Source organism: Equus przewalskii, chromosome 15, assembly GCF_037783145.1.
Source record: "Equus przewalskii isolate Varuska chromosome 15, EquPr2, whole genome shotgun sequence".
Lineage (NCBI taxonomy): Eukaryota > Metazoa > Chordata > Mammalia > Perissodactyla > Equidae > Equus > Equus przewalskii.
The window spans coordinates 87,025,996-87,037,494 of record NC_091845.1 but is presented as its reverse complement, the minus strand read 5'-3'; the positions used below and the strand labels follow the sequence as shown (position 1 = coordinate 87,037,494).

At 42.5% G+C, this 11,499-nt stretch overlaps 1 long non-coding RNA gene across 1 annotated transcript; it reads left to right on the top strand.

The window, feature by feature from the left end:
• The first annotated feature begins 2,683 nt into the window (after positions 1-2,683).
• LOC139076252 (uncharacterized) lies at positions 2,684-5,590 on the top strand. The gene is made up of 2 exons (XR_011527660.1): positions 2,684-2,815; positions 3,955-5,590. It is a non-coding gene; the product is annotated as an uncharacterized lncRNA (long non-coding RNA).
• The last annotated feature ends 5,909 nt before the right edge of the window (positions 5,591-11,499 follow it).

Genomic DNA, 11,499 nt, shown 5'->3' with positions numbered 1-11,499 from the left:
GGAACACCTCCACTTTGAAGAAATCAGTGCAGTGACCGCACGCAATGGAATTTGGGGAAGACCTCTGGTAGTGTTCCTGACCTGGAAAACTAGTTATGTTAAAATTTATAATACTGCTGAGCCCCCTCCTTCTTGGCTGGATTTTTTTATGGTTACTCACGAAACAAAAATTCAAATATTCTTACGTTCTAGAAAGTTACCCAGTGGTCATATTCCTGCTATTCTCACACAGACATTCGCTGTACAGAGAGCCACACTACAAGAGAGCGTGGTATGGTTAGGTTCTAGCGAGTATCTATACATGGCTACTTCAACACACTCACATTAGAAAGGAGACTATGCAACCCAGAAATTCCATCTCTGTCTACATCATGCATTTTTTTCAAAGATGACTGAAATAAACACACAAAGATCCATAAAATATATCAAAATATGAAAAAATATATCTAGCTTACATTTATCGAGGTTTTCTGGAAGTCATATGTGGTACTAAGCACTACCTTAGAACAAGGATAGGAACGTAAAAATGGGGAGAAGAATGCAGTTAATAATTTATTTTTTAAATGCATGTCATAAAGTCCTGTTGACTAACTTTGGACAGATCACAAATTTGACTATAATTATTTTAAATTATGTTTGAGAACAAAGATTTTGTGTTGCTTTTAATAACACAACTGTAGTTCAGATTGACTTTTTAATTTCCAAAGAGAGAGGTGAAACTATGACAGTACAGTTTAGTATATACAAGTTGAAAATCAAATCAGATTATCAAAAGAAACACAACTCTTTCTTGATACTAAGCCAATAAACTAATTTCTTTCATGACTGTTCAGAGATTTACCATTGAGCAATGGCCTTAAAAGTGACCTGATGGAAGACACAATATCTACTCTCATTAAATTGTTTTTCATAGCATCTGCTGGGTGTCCACGTACCTTTAGTAGTTCAACGTAGTTCTGTTGACAATAAGTGACAAACATTGCACAGCATATTCAATATATTAAACAAAGATTCTACTTTTTAAAATTAATTATTTATTTAATTTGTAATAGGTAATATTATAGCACAAAACACAAAGAACAGGGTGAAAGGCTCTCCTGGCCTTGTCCAGCACCCCAGTTCCCAATGGAAGGGAAGTAATATTTAATACTGTAATTCAAGAAAAGTTCTCTGAAATAAAGGAAAACCTGGATCTGAATACTGAATAGGCCCATCTTTTATCTCAAAAAATCAATCCAGAACAGTCGACTGTAAGACATAGCTTAGTAAGACAATTGAACTTTGAAAATAAAGACCCCTTTGGGTTTCCAAGCAGAATCAAAAAGTCACTTAAGAAAAGAAAATCAGGTTGGCACCAGACTTCTTGTCAGCAACAATCAAAGGAAGAAAGCAGTGCAACCACACTCGCTGTAAGCTTAAAGAAGGAGGGTAGGTAGAGGATTTATATCCAGCCAAGCTATTCTGCAAACATCAGTGCTGCCCAGGAGCCTTTCCTGGGCCATCTAGGCAAGGATGCACCTCATTGAACCGAGAGATGATGAAGGAAACAGCCAAAGAAGTGGTCATGAGAGTGGGACGCACTCAGCGTGGATCTCAGACTGACACAGGCGGATGAGTAGTCTGCAAATACTCTTTGCTAAGTCAAAGTCACACCAAAAAAAATGAGAAGAAACTTGGGAAAAAAGAGAAAATAGAATATACTGCTTGATTGCTGCAAAGTTAAGGGGTAGAAGTGAAAGGAAATTGTTTAAAGTTGACTAAGAAGATTAAATAAAAGTATTAAAATAAGGCAATAATTTTTTTAAATATACATCTTTTTAAACAAAAAAAATACAAAATAAAAGAGAAATTTAACTAAAAAGCAAAGAAAATAATCTACTTAATGAAATACACAGTATATATGATTCTATGTTATAAAAGATCAAACATCCATCGTACTGATAAATGTAAATAGGCTTAACTTGTCTACTTAAAAAAAATTTTAGATTGGCTGACAAATCAAAACCAGAATATGGAATATTCTTCAAGGCAACTGATTTAATTTCTTCCAAAAGTCATTGTCGTTCCTCCACATTTTCCTGCCCTAAGTATTTGCCAATATCATCTTCGTTCCTGTTCATACAAAACACTTGCAAAATAAATGGTTAATCCCTCAAATCTTACTATTCCTCACTCAGTTCTTCCAAAGCAATTTAGCATTGGATGTTTATTAAAGTAGAGGAAAAATTAGCAAATGTTGGTTTCTAAGGAAAAAGAAAAGAAAACCCATTATATAATGCATTTAGTCTTAACTACAAAGTGGTTGCAGGCTTTCTCTTTCCATTTCCTACTGAATTGCGTCAGCTTTTTAAGACTGAATTTAAAAGACCAAAAAATAAACCTCTCGGGAAAAGATATCTATTTAGTGAAGATTGTTTCAGTCCCTCCATTTCCTTGCTGTCTAATCACAGACAAATCACTGACGGCAACCTCTTCCAGGAGTCTGCATCCTCCCTACGTTGCAGTGAATAAAAATTAAGCTATTTTAAAAGCCATTCACAAGCAGTATCCAGTACGGCTACTCACAACCGTATCTTATAGAACTGTTACCGACTTTTAGGTTACATAATATTGCCAAATGGAAAAGTTAGACTATATAGGTAGGAGAAAGAAACAATAATAATTAAATCAGCCAAGGTCCCACACGACACTGTTGCAAGTGTTTCCATATATGGTCACGTAGCTGCTCTCTCACCACCACGGAAAAGAAACCTGCACAGCAGCCACCACCCCTGCGGGCAGCCGGAGGCCCCTTGTCCAGCTCTGGGATTTGAAGGTGAGATGAACAGTGGTGTTGGGAGGGACGGGATCGGCGTGGGAAGAGTCAGAGCAGAGACTGGTTGCATCACGGGCACTGACACCCGGGGGCCTGAGTCCAGCTATCACCAGGCCGGAGGGTTAAATACAGAAAGAAAAGGTACCCTTGGATAAATTGTGCTCTTCTTAGACTTTTATTAGGAAGTCATCTGTAACCTCCTAGTTTTCTGTTTGTATCAGAGAATCAGAAACAGAAAATATATTCTCTAAAATATTAGCACCTATGATTTTTCACATGACGAGTAATATATGTACAACGCCAAAAAAGATTAGATGGTACAGAAAAGTACAAACGAAAAGAAGTCCAAACCCCACACTTATCTTGCCCAAACACTACATCATTTTTACATCAACGAATCATTTTAACGTGTTTTTAGTAGCCAATAGAACAGACCCTTAACTGAAAATTTCAGGCCATTACCTCTAGAGCCAACGGACCTTCCTCCCTGCTTCTCCTCGGTTAGGCTCAGCTGGGATTGGTCCTGAGCTGCAACTTAGTCACAATTCTGTTGTATGATGTCTAAGTATTAAGTATTACACATTGACTGTTAATGTCTAGGTATTAATTGCGCCAGCTAAAAAAAATTTTGCTGGTGATATAAAAACTAATTGTTATTAAATATCCAGCTTTCACAACTATAAAATCTTTCTTAATTCCACATATTTCTATCTGGATTGGGCTGGATGATCCTTGAGTTTCCTTCCACACGAAAATGTAGTGATTCTCCGAAAAGTAATATAGAAAAAATCTAAGACACATTGTAAATAAGTTAGCTTTCTGTGAGATTTTCTTAAGGTTATCAGAAAATCAAGTCAGACTTTCTCTTCCAGTGCATTTGACATTTGCTCTTCCAGGCTAAAGTCAGTTATTATGCAAAAGCAGATTCTTAATAATTGATGTTGTTTGCTTTGAATGTGATTACTCATAGAAAGCTGGAGAAATGAATCAATACTTGCTTAGCTTCCCCAAAATAAGTCAGAGATCACTGTTAAAGTGATGCATGTTAATTTCAGGCTGTCAGATTAATTTCCCCACACCTCCTTATGCTACAAGAGTCTTAATTGAGAAATAATGAAGGCTGCTTTTTCCTACTACAGGTACTGCTGAGCCACTGCTCTGAACAAAGTCATTTAATGCCTTTGATGTCTGCAATTTAAGGAACACCAGAGAAAATCTACAGAGCGTTAATTACAGTGTGCATTCGTAAAGGCCTTTACAGTTTGCAAAGGGCCTCCATTGTTCTTCCTGCAAACCCTCTGTGCTCCATTCTGCCTGGGGTAACCTAGGCCTCCCACGGAGCTATTTCAGTGCTGTGCAGAGCCCTACAGTGTCCAGGCCCGGGTTCCATGCTTTAAGAGGATCACTGACTGATAGAGTGCCTCAAAAGAGAAAAGCGAGGGATGAAGTCTATGGAAATTATAATGAGAGGAAATAACCTAAAGAAAAGAAGAGGGGTTGCCATAATAACTGACGGGTTCTTCTCTCATTCAAATGTATGTTATACGATGAGGGTTTAATTTTGTATCTTGTGGGGGAATCAGATGGCAGAGTCAACATGGATGACTGGCAATTGCAAGGAGGCAGATAAGGTTTAACCTAAGAATCTTGACCATAGAAAGGGCTGCCTTAGTACCAGCGATCTTCCTGGTACTAAGCATCCTCTGAGTACCACTTATCAGGGTGAGGGCAGTTCTCTGAAGCTCACCGTCTCAGGCTTTCAAGCCTGCAGGATATGAGGAAGCCTCTCCTTCCTGGTCTGGCCCACGCCTTGACTCTTATTGTCACCGTGAGATGGACATTTCAAAACTCGAAAGACAGAGACTTGTCAAAAGACCTCACAATCCCCTTTGGAAAACATGCCAAGACATGCTTAGGAATTACCACTGCTATCCTACAGAGCTGGCCACTTCTAGGGTACAGGCCAGGCAGCTGGAGAGCAGGTGTGAGACCACGGGCATCAGTCCCCCTTCTGAAGTTGAGCAGGACCCCTGCACTCACGCACAGCCCGCCATGCTCGGTCCATCAGTCTCTTCCAGCACCAGTGTATAATATTCAGTCTGCACAACACTCTGATATGGTGAACTCTTGAAGAGCTGAAACTGTTCTATTTATCTTGTAACTCCAAAGCTTACCCAAGTGTTGGCATTTATTAGATACTCAATATATGCCTAATGGGGGAATAAATATATTCCATTTCAAATAAGCATCGCCTCAGTGCAGGCACTCTATCAATGGCAAGATATACAGAATTAAAATAAGACACAGTCCCTGCCTTTAAGGAGTGATGGATAATCAGCAGAATAAATACATGAGTGAGTGAGGCAAAAACTCGGGTGGAGTTTTGCCTTTTCAGATTCCTTTCCACTCTAAGATTCTATAAATCCATATTCCTTTCCTCAATAAAAATCGCAAGAGCAGAAAAAGTGGCCATACTGTAGTAGGATTTTCCTTGGTTTTCAGTCTACCACGGGCAGTACAGCTGAGCTGCCAGCAAATCAAATAACTTGAGGACTCAGTCTATAGCGAAAACATGAGATTCTTTTAATTACTTTGATGAGTTGGGGAACAAAAGGTCTTGGCATAAATTTGTGTCAAAACAATACAGAAGGTACTTTCTCATGTTAAGAAAAAAAGGCTTTTGGCCCCGGAATTTGAAGTGTATGATAATTTTCTCTACGTACTAATTGAAGAATTCAAACTATTTCATTTATATTAAAAATTATAACATACTGATGCAATGTTTACTCGCCACTTAACATATATTAGCAGATTTTCTGTTCATTTATGGCATATTCACCTTTATCGTTCCTTTTTTATGGAGGACAAGACGGGACAGAGAGGGTAAGTCACTTGCCGTAGATCATGAGGCAGAAAGGGGCAGACATGAGCAGTGAGCGCCGGAGTCCACGGGCACAACCCTTGACTGCCCTGACTCTTACATTGTAGTAACATTTTCCTACGGCGGGATAAGAATTTTATTTCCTACATTGTGGTAGCGCTCTTTTTGCCAGCGGCCTCATATCATAGAACCAGTGGTCCACGGTTAGTCTCACTCTGATGAGGGAAGGATCACTCATGCCTCCACTTTGAGCAGAGCTAAACAAAGCAATGAAACACAGCCCATTAGCAGGAAAACGTGGTCGGTGTTCTAGCCCCTAAGTCAGTTCCTCTGGTATTACTTATGCAAACCCAGACAAGTCACCCTCTCTGCCCCATTCCCCACTCCCATGTCCAAAAGGACACAGTTGTGTTAAATAATAACTGATTATTTGATCCAATAACAATATATTACTCTATACGTTCACACACACACACAAGCCAACAAGCCAAGTGTTTTTCTAAATCATTTTGCTCTACTGAGAGTTAAGATACTTGCTCTGAAAACAAGGTAAATTCCATTTTGGAATTGAATGATCTTTTATTCACTTAGTTTCACACATACCCAGTTTTTCAGTTAGTGCCCTAAATAGTTAATTGGGACTATTTAACAGATTGTATACATGCCTGCTGAGAGTAATTGCATCCTAGCAACGACTGAAGGAGTCTCTACTGAACTTGCTGATTGGTTCATGGTTTGCTAAAGAATGACCTCGTCCCCTGCAGCAGAATTCGGGTGGGGGGAGTGAGGCAGAAGCTGAAGTGCCACGGACTGCAGAGGGTGAAATCCATTCATATTCTTTTGTAAACAAATTAACAGTGAGTTGCTGGTGTGTTTTCATCCCACAAAATCACCTTAGCAACACGGATATAAAAACAGCATGCCGGTGTGGACATGACACCACTTGGCACGCCATGCTGTGGTAGGCGTCCCACATATAAAGTAGAGGAAGATGGGCACGGATGTTAGCTCAGGGCCAGGCTTCCTCAGCAAAAAGAGGAGGATTGGCAGCAGTTAGCTCAGGGTTAATCTTCCTCAAAAAAATAATAAAATTTCAAAAAAATTTTTTAAAAAAAGCATGCACTCTCCCTCGGAGCTCCAGTCAGTCCCAGCATAAGGAGTCAACAACAAATGGGACTGGCAAGATTCTCCACTGATTTTAATCTTTAAAACAAGTGTCAGAATTTCCCTGAAACATTATAGATTCCAGAAAATAATAGAAAGGAGCTAAACTTCCATTATATGTAAAATGACTTGTTATTTTGCAAGAGGGCTTTATTTGGCTTTTTTATTTTTCCTGACATGGCAGGAAACAGATGCACTCCTTGCTTGACCAAGTCTAAATTAATTTTAGCATGAAAAGAAAAGGAAGATATATTTCCAAGTAATTAGGCTAGGTTAGTCTGAATTGCGGGCTCCCTCATCGCTGATTATAGTTAAGTTTTATTCTTCTGTGTTTGAGGAATATGAGCCCTGGAAAATCAAGAAGGTTAAGGCCATACTGCAGTCTGGAGTCCACTCAAGTACCTGGGGCAGGTGAGGCCCGGGGCAGGTGGGGCCTGGGGATGGTGGGGCCTGGGGGTGGTGGGGTTCAAAAATAAGTCGTAGGAATTTCATGTTTACGCCATTAGCAGAGGGTTTGTCCTGATAGCCAAAGTTTACAAAAATTTAGGCTATCAGGAGAAAAAGCATTCTTTACAGGTGTTCATCATTATTCCTCTCAAATTTGCAAGTCCTTGAATTTTCATTGCTGCATCTGAACTAATTTCTAGTTATTAGTTTCTATATTTAAAAGTTTAAAAAATATTTTTAATGACGAGATATTATGAGCCATCCTTTCCCATTTTCTGTCTTGCGTTGGTGTGAGGAGAATCCGTGCTGGCCTCCCAGCTAGAGAGAGGATTTCACAGCAGGCGGCCCTGATCCACCCACTCCCACCCCACAGTGTAAAACCCATCTTCAAAATACAGAGCCCAGGATTTTCAATGCTTGGAAGAAATGCGAAGAGTAAAAACTCTTGGATGCTACAGGTGTCCTTGGAAATTGGAAACCAATTGATGCTACAGACCAAGAGCCTACAAGTCTCGTAAGATGAATCCAGTATCTTAGGTTAGGTTCCCCAAGGAACAGATGGAGACAGAAGGTTGTAGGCAGGAATTCTATTAAAGAGTGCCTTTGGGATTAGCATCTGCGGGGGAATAAAAAAAACAGAGCTGGGCGGAGGGAAAAGTTGAATTGCAACATGGTTGGTTGCATGGGGGCCTCAGCAAATCGCATAGGGAGCCCTGAGTCTTGGATGGCTCTTCAGAGATTACCCAAATTGACTTTTATACCATCCCCAGCAGCACCGTCCCACATGGAGCAGGTACTGGATGTGAGCAGCTGTTGGGGAGGAGAGCTAACATTGGGCAAGGCAGCTCGCTTCTACCGATGCAATTCCTAGGGAACGACTGAGCTCTACACCGGTATCAGCCACCCTCACAGCTGCTGGGGAAGGAAGGGCTTGGTCCTGACATGAGGATCTGGGTGGCACAGGACAGCATCTACAAACAAAACTTAAAGTCTTGCTAGTGAAAGCATTCGTCTTCTGGGAACAAAACCTCTAGACCTGCAAAGCCTATCGTTGCAGAGTCAGAGGCACAAGTTCTTCAAGTGAATCTCTGAAAGTGATAGGGAAAGGAGCCACTCTATTTACATCTTCCATCTACGTGGAACCAGCACTATATAATGATCACTAATTTAGGATGCATCCTGTATCCTAGAGGATGGCAGCCCATCTTCACAAGGTATCACCTCCATGCTTATGCTTCAGCGATGCCTGCAGAAGGTGATCCCATCATTCTGTACGTCTGGCAGCTTTTCAGTGGTATGGTCTCTTATAAGAATGGTGTGTTCCATTGTCATACGTCCACTGCCACACCTCTCTTGCTTTACAGTGGCCCATGGTCTGATGTATTGTCAGGTGGGATACCATGTCTGTGGATCAAACATTCTGTAAACATTGGAGATGGCTGGGGCCCTACCTACATGTGGGAAATTCAAACCCATACCCGGCATAGGTGCTGACTCCAGTAAAGATAAATTGCTGCCTCTTCCAGATGTAACTGACTTGCCAACAAGTGATGAGTTGGTCTCCTTGGGAGATGGCGCCCCAACAGGTCTCAGTTTTGTTCTTCGATGCTGGCTGGTTGGCCATCTGATAGAGAAGTAGATAGATCAGCCACAGTGCCTGTGAGCCCACGATGTTGGTTGGACCCAGGCATAGCCTCCATCCTGGACATGGTAGGTACTCTGTTCATGCTCTCACTGTGCCAGCACTGCAGTGGCTAATGACAGAGGCTGGCTGTCATGTGTCTGCCCGCAGCAGACAGAGTCATTCTATGAGGCTGTCAGCGCTTCTTTCATGGTAGATGCTCTGTGGTGGGCATTAACAAGTTAGACAGAGACCATCACACTGTGCTCACTCCCATCGGTCCATCACACGCTTCTTCCTCAGACCGAGCTGTCCCCTTCCTGAGACCCAATTGCTCCCTAAATTTCAGTCTTTCTCCTTCCCCAGCTCTGATCAAGCAGCCACACCACCTGCTTAGAAGTGCACGTACAGTCTTAGCTTGGGCCATTTGTCTTTCCATTTAAAGTAGACATCCCGGTGTCTGATGCTCTGTCCATGAGAGAATCTTCCCTCATTGCTGTCATTCAGGCCACAGCTGAATGGGACTGTCACACAGCCATGGTCCACTTGCAGCTTGCAGCTTGTATGTAAATGTGGAGATCACTCACCCATGAACCAAAGCTAGCCTTTTTCCTTCTCTATCAGCTGATCAAAAGGCATTGGGTGTGAGCTGAGAGAGAGGCACAAATGTAACTGGTGGATGGCCAGTGGATCTGGGCCACTGTTTATGCAGCTTATTTGTGCTGTCTGGCCCTACCCATGCCCAATCCTGGATGTGCATTCTAATGATAGAATGCTGCCAGGATAGGATGCTACTGGGCTCTCTCAATCTTATGTCTTCAAGAAAGTGAGCCTAAGAAAACCCCGCTTATGATGGACAGCTCTGACACGGTGGACCATACAGTCACTCAGTATCGTACGGAGAGCTGCTCTGTCTCTATCAGGACCCAGTAGCAAGCCAGGAGCTGTTTTGAAAGATGTATAATTCTCTACTGCAAATGGCCTGGGTTTGTTCCAGAACTTAAGGAATTTCATTTTGATTTTTCTAGTGGGGCTTACCAGACACTCCATGTGGCATCATTTCCCACCACCGATACCTCTACGTCTTTAGGGTGGCACTACATCTTTAGGTACGTCTCTGCCTTTCCTCCTGGGCTGGATATTGTTTTCAACTTACGGTATTAGCAGATGCAGGCCGTTTCAGCAGCTTCCACCTGGCCTTCCCAATTAAAAAGCTGTTACCCCATATGCCTAGAACTCAATACTGAGGTTCTTACAATTACCTCGTGTGTCCATTCCAGTTGTCTGTTTAGGGGAGTGATGAAATTACCGGTAGGGGGCATATGGACCAGGGCCCTACTGCGAACCAGACCTGTGATGGGACTCCATTTATCTCTTGGCTCCTGTATGGCCCTGTTCTAACACAGAGTCCGGAATGATACTTTTGGTCCCTGGATGTTAATGTTATGTCAAACCCCATGTTCAAGAGTCATTAAAATGTCTCAATTTTCTCATTCTCCTAGTAAGAGTTTATCCAGGTAATTTGCCACAGGTGCCTTTGAGAAAGAACTGGAGGAATCATGACCATGTCCACTCATAGTCATGTCTCAGGACACTTCCTCCAGGGGACCCGGCCTCTCCTTCCATCAATGACTTCTGGGTCAGAAAACTAACTCCAGTTTGAAAACAGGGCAAAGAAACAGCCCCTTTTATTGGGACCGCTTCCTCGAGCTCCTGACCATTCAGCTTGATTTCTTTTGACTGGATCACTGAGTGGCCCTTGTCAGCTCCCGGCTATCTTGCCTTCTGTATGCATGTTCCATCAACTTTCTCCACAGTTCTTCACTGGTCAAGGCCTGGGGGCCACTCCATTGTGATGACCACACTCACCTTGTTTCTGACTGTTGAATGCCACCATCCGCCTTTTTTATCTTGGGTCCCCGCTGCTACCTACCTGCCGAGGGAGCCTACCATTAGCCTACCATTAGCACCGGTCTGAGAGACGCTCCTGAGATACTCAGCGATGCTGGCCTCTTCTCACGGGCACACTTCCTATCGCGTTGGTAGATAATGCGTTCTCTGGGCCCTCCCCCAGAACAGTCAGCTGGCAGGTATCCAGGCCTTCTGTAGGATACACCCTCCAACATGCTCATTTCTCTAAGCCTTTTGATCTCTTTCCACTGTTTCCATGGCAGTTCTGGAATTTCTAGCTCTCTTATTAAGGGCTATCACTTTTTTCAGACCTCTAAAAGCCAATGAGTAGCGTATTGGCACAGATTCCAGGGTCCTTGCCAACGAGTTCCATCCTGTGTCATTCTCGTGTCAATAAATTCTCCCTTGTCCAACTTGGACTCTCTCCCCACAACTCGTTCTCAGGATGGTCTTCCAGCTCCTGACAGCACATGTCTTCTAAGACCTGGGACCGTCCCTTTCCTCCCTTACAGGCCCAGCACTTCCAAGAGCAGATCATATTGTCTCCCGATTACGGTTTCTGTTGTCTGGTGGCTGAGGGAGAGTGCGCAGGTAGATTCCAGCAGAGGACAGACGGTGCACGTTGCTTTGCAAGACAAACTCTTTTGAATTGTTTTTCAA